The sequence below is a fragment of the Anarrhichthys ocellatus genome, unplaced genomic scaffold, assembly GCF_004355925.1.
Source record: "Anarrhichthys ocellatus isolate YVR2014 unplaced genomic scaffold, GSC_Weel_1.0 scaffold74, whole genome shotgun sequence".
Lineage (NCBI taxonomy): Eukaryota > Metazoa > Chordata > Actinopteri > Perciformes > Anarhichadidae > Anarrhichthys > Anarrhichthys ocellatus.
The window spans coordinates 69,873-77,396 of NW_022280104.1; the positions used below are offsets into that span (position 1 = coordinate 69,873).

At 47.5% G+C, this 7,524-nt stretch overlaps 1 protein-coding gene across 1 annotated transcript in view; it reads left to right on the forward strand.

Annotated features, from left to right (window-relative positions):
- The window catches only part of adcy2a (adenylate cyclase 2a), a 55,379-nt gene that overhangs the window by 4,065 nt on the left and 43,790 nt on the right, over positions 1 to 7,524 (forward strand). The gene's annotated exons all lie outside the window — the stretch shown is intronic.

A 7,524-nucleotide genomic window follows, 5' to 3' on the forward strand; every position in this document is an offset into this window, starting at 1 on the left:
GAGAGAGAGAGAGAGAGAGAGAGAGAGAGAGAGAGAGAGAGAGAGACCCCCGCACCTTGTACATTACACCCTTAAAACATACTGATGTTTGAAAATAAGTGGAACCATTGGTAGTTTTTTTTTCGTCAAGAATAAAATGCTGCGGTGCTCAGTACACCTGTCCCGGGCCCTTCCAGACCAGTCCAGGCCAGACAGTGGGTAAGGTGAGGGAGGTAAATGCTCCACCACCTGTCTCCCCTGTCCCTGGTAAGATGCCTAATCCAATTCAGAGGTGCCGGCTCATATTCATTTCAGAAGTGGGGGGGGAAGTGTGCGTGTGTGTGAGAGAGAATGTACACCAATTTTTTTCTTGCCAACAGCTGATCTGCTCTGCATGCGTCATTCTCCCTATCGTTGACCACACACTGGCTGTGGCTACATGAAACATGTGGTTCTCTTTCATAGCATTCGTTGCGCGTCTCATTATGGGAACGCCTCCTGCGTGACCTCTTCAGAAGGGATAGGGATGCCTATTTCAGGAGGGGATGGAACCCTCCTCCTGTATGTTAGGCAGACAAAGTGTCAGTTACCATTTAAAAAAACGTTTTCTCGCTTCACACAGAAGCCAGTCGATAACTGTGCTAAGCTTAACTGTCCATGCACTCTGGTGCACAACTCGGGTCAATGGACGCTTTGTTGGTGTACAGTTGTATACTAGTTATGAACAATTGCAATACTCTTCTACGGCTAGTTTTGGTGTACCAATACTTTTGCCATAGGAAGCAACAATACTTTCTAAAACGAAAAGTAGCAATACTTTTGCTAATAAAAACAACGTTAGCAATACGAGCAACATGTAGCAATACCTTGCAACAGGTAGAGTTATCAATACTTTACAACAGGCCGTAATACCCCCAGAAAGGTAGCACTAGTTTTTTTGTCAAAGCTAGCCGGGAAAGTAGTGATATTTAACCTTACACTCGCCCAGCTGCTGCTAAATATGTCCAAGGGTGTGGCTGCGTTACCTGGGCCGATCTGGGCGAAGGCAGACCCCCCCCAGCCTGCGGCCCCGTTTGCACGTCATCCTGGAGGAAGATGATGATGATGTGAGAGTTAGTCGGCTGACTTTGAGCTCCTATGATATAGAGGAGGAATCTATCCTTGCTAACGCTCGCAGGGATGCAAAGCCTCTGACGCTGAGGGAGGAAACCAGCCTTCTCCATCGTCTGCCCTGGATCGTGACATGCAGGATATGAAAACCCCCTAAAGTGCAGGTGACCCCACAGCCCCCAAGAGGTCCCAAAAACCTGTGACCCCATGGCTGTGACAGTCTAGCCGCCTTAAAGACGTGTGCTGGCGAGAAGAAGGGCAGCACAGGAGGGTGCCAACATGGCAGCTTTGACAAAATGGGTAGTCAGCCCACTCTGCGAATGGAGGGCGTGGCTGCCTGCAATCAGTCAAATGGTTGTTGAGAATGATAGATAAGGGCTACAGACTTCTATTCAATATCACTCCATCACATTTCAAAGAAATTGCCACGTTTACTAGTACAAGCAAACTTGAATACACAAACATGACAATGAGTCAGACATGCAAGGAATGATGGAGACATGGAAGGTGGGGTGAATTCTCATTGCTGGTGTCAGACAAAGATGGATAGCTGCAGGATTGATGACCCAAGAAACTGAGAATGGGCCCACGAAACAGGGAGCCAACTTCTTGGACTTTACTCTGAGGGGAGGGGAGAAAGCCAGAAACATTGCTCCAGTGGGCTACAATGGGGTGCGGGGAAGCAACGTCAGTTTGCAGACCGTTGATAATGGTGGGAAGAGTGCAGGAGCATGGAGTGGGCCTGCCTCCAGGTACGTCAACACTGCTGGACAAATGCCTGGACTGAGGGGACCCTGCCTCAAGTTCATGCTCAGGGAGGAGTGGTTGGTGAGTGACTGGTGGCTGATCTGGGAAGGGTGTTGTGGGCATACTGGATCCACAGGAGTTGCTTAGACCAGAAAGAGAGGGGTTGCGGGAGGAGAGACAAGGCTGTCTCAACATCTTGATTCATTTGCTCGGCCTGACCATTAGATGAGGGTGGAACCCAGTTTACAAACTGACCAACAGCGAGAGATGAATTATGGCCCCCGGTCTGAGACTACATCATTGAGAAGAACATGCAGCCCGAACACATTTCACAACTTAACTTCAGTAGTTTCTTTGGCAGTGGGTAACTTTGAGTAGTGGAATCAGCAGAGCACACTTGGAAAACCGATCAATGTCAGTGAGTATGAGTTGCCATCAGAGAAAGGTAGGCTTGTGACGAAATCCAAGAAGATGTGGGACCAGGAACGACGAGGAACTTGAAGGGGATGAAGAAGGCCAGAGGGAGCTTGGCAAGTGCTCTTATGTTGTGCGCAGAACTGGTAAGCGACGATGAATCCCTTGGTGTCCTCCTCCATTGAAGTCCACCAGAAGCGTTGTCGTAGCAGCGCGAAAGTGCGTCTTACCACTGGATGGCAAGTCAGGTGGGAAGAGGAGCCCCACTGTACCTGAGGACTGAGACTGACCAGGACAAATAAACTGTCATCAGGACAAGCCCTGGGAGCAAAGTGTTCAGCATGGGAGGTTACCAGGTTACCGCACCAATGACAAATGCATGAGAGAGGATACCTTCAGGGTGGTTGAGGTCCCCCCAGTTACACACACTGGCACACAGACTAATAGTTTGAGGCAGTGTGCACCTGCAGTCACTGACAGCAACTCATGTACCGGGTGTTCTGAATTTCGGGGAGGATTTATTCTCCAGAGGCACCCACGTTATGTGGAGTGGAGACCTCATCGCGAGATGGTGATACAGATTGGATTACGGTTCATGGGCATTTATGCTACAGTAGAGAATGCTCAGTGCCCCTTGTTCTTCTCTGTACATGATCAGAGAGCCCCGATGGAGATGGAAGTGCTGGCACACTAGTGGCTGAAGCCCCTCCTTTATGCATTACCCCTAGTAGTTCTTATCCCTTCAACTCTGGCCAGAGTGAGGGAAGGAGGCCCGTCTATGATCCGGGTAGCTCTGCGTCGGCCAGGGCATGTGTTTTAGAGCTGTTGCTCAAAGTCACAAACTATTCCTTTTTATTGTTCTGTGACAGGGATTTATTGTACAATACCTTATTGAGAAGGGTTAGGCTTTCACAACCATCAAGATATACAGTACGTCAGAAATGGCCTACACTAAGGCCACTGGGCCCATCGTGGGACATGATCACTGTTCCATTGCTCTCTCGTGTTTCCGTTTTGCACCTTTAGAACTATTAGAGTTGAAATGCTGACCTTGAAGTTGACTTTTTTTACTTGTTGAAGCCTCGACTAAATGCATCTGGGAGTTTTATACGCTTTCCTTGCATGTGTACAGTTTTTTCTTGGTAATGCTAAGGTCAGGCTCATCCAAAAAAACATTTAACTTCACCTTAATTTCTGTTTTTGATTATTTATATAACAGGTTAAGAAATCACCAAAATGTCTGGGTACTCCCAAAAAAGTTAAAACATTTTATCATTGTGGCACCATAAGGGGCGGTGAAAAATTTTGGGTGCACCTAAATTATCTGCCGGTGCACCTAAATGAAAAAGTTAGGCTCACCAGTTCAACAGATTATAAAAAGTTAGTCTGGAACCCTGACTGTATGAAGTGAAAATTTTCTTTGCCCTGTAGTGTGGAGTCTATTTAAAAACATAGATAAAACTTGGGCTTGGAAAAATATCCTTAAAGAAATATAATATAGGAATTGTCGCCCTCTGTTTGTAAACACAACATTCAAAGTTCGCCCCTCCTCCCCATGGCGCAACGACACCAGAAGCGCACCCTCCTGACGGTGTTTACCAGAACAAAGACCAGTGTAGTACCGGCAGCATCAAATACGGCAGCTGAAATGAAAGTCAACCCCAGATTCCGTCTTGTTTTGGAATGAGTTTTGTCCTCTATATTTTTTCGGCGTTGTGTCTGCACCATTTTCGTAGCATCCTCTTGGATATGTATTTGTGCATGCGTAGGGGCTACACACCCGGTGCCCAAAGTTATAGGCAGAGGGCAGGATTTCTGCAGATACAGACCCCCCTACACACTTCTAATGGGTCATACGTGATGATTGAGAAGAATTACATTTGTATAAGTCTATACATAGTAGTTTTTTTCCTGCATTGTATACCTTTTTGTCACGGGGTGTGGTGGAGGACTCAAAAGCAGGCAGTCAGATGCAGTGAGAAACGGGTTTTAATGAGATACGAACAAAACAGGAATCTTTACCGGAACACAACAGGGAATCCAAGGACGAGACTGAACTCTAGAGGCTGGGGATCAGGAGGGGAACTGAACTCTCGAGGCTGGGGATCAGGAGGGGACCTGAACTCTAGAGGCTGGGTATCAGGAGGGGAACTGGACTCTAGAGGCTGGGGACAGGAGGGGAACTGGACTCAGACTCTCGGAGACGGGGCTCCGGGGAACAGATCTCAGACTCTCGGAGACGGGGCTCCGGGGAACAGATCTCAGACTCTCGGAGACGGGGCTCCGGGGAACAGGACTCAGACTCTCGGAGACGGGGCTTCGGGGAACAGGATGCAGATTGTGGCTCGGCGGCGGCCGGAACTGGAGGTCGCTGCGGCTCGGGGGCGGTAGCAACTGGAGGTCGCTATGGCTCGGCGGCGGGAGCTGGAGGTCGCTGCGGCTTGGAGGTGGCGGCGGCAGGAACTGGAGCCCGCTGTGGCTCGGAGGCGGCTGTGGCGGGAGGCGGCCGAACCGCTGACCGGACTCGGCGAGCTGGAGTTCGGTCGGACCGCCGACAGGACACTGGGAGCTGAAGTCATCTGTGGCCCCGCGGAGGCAGGAACGGGGGCTCGCCGCGGCCCAGTGGAGACGGGAACATGACCCTTCTTCTGCTTCTGCCATCCACTCACGGTTGGCCTTCTGGATACTCTGAGGCCCTTCAAAGGCCAGACGGGTTCCTGCAAATTGCTAATACCGTTCGGGGGTAAAGCGCACCAAACAGTGGTCTGCTGAGTCCATTTCGGGCCAGATCATTCTGTCACGGGGTGTGGTGGACTCAAAAGCAGACATAGTCAGATGCATTGCGAAACGGGTTTTAATGATACGAACAAAACAGGAATCTTTACCGGAACACAACAGAGAATTCAAGGACGAGACAAGAGACGAGGGGGAAAATCCGGCAGGATGAGCCAGGGCAGGCAGACTGGGAAACGAGCCAAACGGGCGGGTAGACATGGCAATGATCTGGCAATGATCTGGCAAGGAGTGACTGAGAGGTAGGGGTTTATTTAGTGGCTAGATAGAGGCAGGTGAAGGGAGTTAGGCTGATGATGAGGGAGGCTGACAGGTGCACTGAATGAGCTGGTAGGTGAGTGAGAAATAAAGAGATAGGAGAGAAGGGGCAGAGCTGTGACACTTTTTTAAACTAAGTTCACCTCATGCAATTTCTGTCCTCCATTGTAGCTTAAATTTTGGGCTGATCACACACAAGCTTGAGTGCTTCCTGACATTTCGTCATGTTTACATTTTTTTGCCTCAACGCCGGCGACAGCAGTGGCTGGAGGCATTAAGCTTTCGGGTTGTCCGTCTGTCCGGTCCATTCTTGTGAAGGAAATTTCTCAGGAACGCCCCGAGATAATTTCTTCAAATTCTATTGTAATCCATTCCCATCATGCTGCTCAGAGTAATCACAGTGACCGGCTCTTCTGTTGGCAGCGAGGGGTCTTTTCTTTCTAACTTTTTTTTCTAACTACCGCATTGTCTCATTGCGTTGATGTATGGTGGATACAATTTATGCCCTTTGTCTCTGTTTGTGTTTTTTTTTTTGTTATTTCTTTTGTTGCATTTCTATATTTCAGAGGGGGATAGAACTGATGGTAGATACTGAAGAAAAGAGTTTTACAAACTGCATGTCAAAGGTCATGAATGTTGTGAAGCCAGTGAGGCACCACAGAACCATTTATATAATTTTTCCATGCTTTATTATTGAAAGTACATAATCTGTATTAGGGCTGTGCGGTATGACCAAAAATGCATATCGCGGTATTTTGTAAGATTCTGGCGGTTTCACGGTATATCACGGTATTTTTTTTTCGCGTTAAAGCATTAATTAATTAACGCCGAAAAGAACCTGCCGGTCAACCGGCCAGCGAGCGGTGAACAGCTGTTTGTGTGGTGTGTCTTCCGTTCCGTCACTTCCTGTTTCCTTCACCTACATTCCCCTGGGTCCTAAGTCCCTCCAAGTACAGCTTCTTATCGACCCTGTATGTACCAACGTACATTTATAACAAATACCACACATATTACACGGTAATCAGCGTTGCATATGTGTCTGACCAAAATACCTTTTGTTGTTCAGTCTTTGTTCATCCTGCATCGCTCTTTTCTGTTCTTTAATTAATGTAACGTTACTGGCGCGACAGAGCCTCTCCCAGCTGTTAGCAGACTGTTCTTAGCGAGCTTTACCCAGCATGCAGTTCGGCGGGGAAATTTTCTAAATGTACAATTATTAGTGTTACAAATTGTTTATGTGTCACAAACTGTTGTGTAGTGGTGTTTTGCCCTGTTAAAGAGCGTTAGTTGTGGGTTGCTAATTGTTATTATGAAGTTATGACCATGACTATGGTTCCCTCTCAATACAGTTAAGACAATTGCTCTGACCGCAGCGCTCTCAGCGGCGATCAATATATTTTACTGCCTGTTGAAGAGCGACAGAAGTTGCCTCGGCTGTGCACCGGTATGACGGTATATGAAAAATTCATATCGTACGGGAAATTAAAACCGGTATACAGGTTGAACCGGTATACCGCCCAGCCCTAATCTGTATTATATATTATTACTGTTTTAGTCCAAAAACTGGTGTCAGTCGCACTGGTGGAAAAATTGCAGTCAGCTAATATGAAGGAAGCCTGGCCGATGTGTTAAGTTGCATAAGTCAATACATATTTTTGGTCCATGTCTTTATCAAGTTTCAAGGGCACTGCTGCAGGTTTGCTGACTGTGGCCCTCACAATACCATATGCCACTGTTCTATGGTATTGAGAAGGCCACAGTTACACAGCTACATTCTGTAGCAACATTACATCTGCAGTTAAATGTGGCGAGACAAACAAACGGCAGCATTTGCATTACTACAGCCATATGCGTCCTACAACATGGCTCATTGACAGCAGTACAGTACATTAGGTCTTCATTGTTTGAAAGCTGAACTTATTCAGCAGTACTTAGCAAGACAGATGTCTAGTGTGGCCTTATATATCACAAATAGGTAGCTAAATATGCACTGATTCACACGCCACACCATTCATTCCTTTCTTGTGCTTATTAGAAATGTCTGGCCATTATGTCATTACTGCTCCCCGACTGCTGCATCTTATGCACTTATCTGGAGCGACATTTTTGTTGACTGGCATTGCTCTCTGTGTGTTTGAGGGCCTTGATGCCAAATTATAAATTAAGGCAATGACGTGTGTGTGTGTGTGTGTGTGTGTGTGTGTGTGTGTGTGTGTGTGTGTG